A 744-nucleotide genomic window follows, 5' to 3' on the forward strand; every position below is an offset into this window, starting at 1 on the left:
TGTGCCCAGCGCTTAGGCGAGGTTCCACAGATGCAAGAAAAGCTCTGGCGATGTCTGACCACAGGAATGGATTGTAGAATCGGGGCAGCACCGGACCCTGGGGACCTAGTCCAGTGCCTTCCCCCAGTGTAGGGCCTGAATCCCCTTTGGTTGTACTGCTAGGTTGTTGCCCTGCCTGGATCTCTAAGAATTGGTTGCTCAGTTCGGCTGATGAAAATCCCTGTGGGCCTCAGATGGCATCACACCAGGGACTCTGGCATAGTCCCCAGCTCAGGCAGGAGTCACTACTGCCCTAACCTCAGTTTTTATCCGCATTTCTACAGGCTGGAGTGTTGACAAACTCCTCAAGACACATATTTTTTCACACTATCCTGGTGGTCTGAAATTACCAGTGTGCCCAGAAGACTTGTACATGTGAACAAAACTTAAGCCACCCTGGCAAATATGAGACTCTGGTCACTGCAGGAACCTGGCCAGATGCAGGCCAAGGGCAAAGCCAGCAGAGGAAGGCTGGGGCCCAGAAGAGTTGTATTACAACAGGACACTCTTTAGTTCTCTTTCACTTCCTTAAAATAGCAGCGCAGAGGCTTTTGTAGAGAAGGCTACCACAGTTCACACGAGTTCATGGGTGTTTCCAAATCCCACGTGTTATTGCCCTCGTGGACCCACAGTCCCCAGAAAATGCTAGTCTGTTCTTTAGAACTATATAATTACTTTTTAAAAATCACTTTTAAAAAATGGCCT

The sequence above is a fragment of the Physeter macrocephalus genome, unplaced genomic scaffold, assembly GCF_002837175.3.
Source record: "Physeter macrocephalus isolate SW-GA unplaced genomic scaffold, ASM283717v5 random_446, whole genome shotgun sequence".
NCBI lineage: Eukaryota > Metazoa > Chordata > Mammalia > Artiodactyla > Physeteridae > Physeter > Physeter macrocephalus.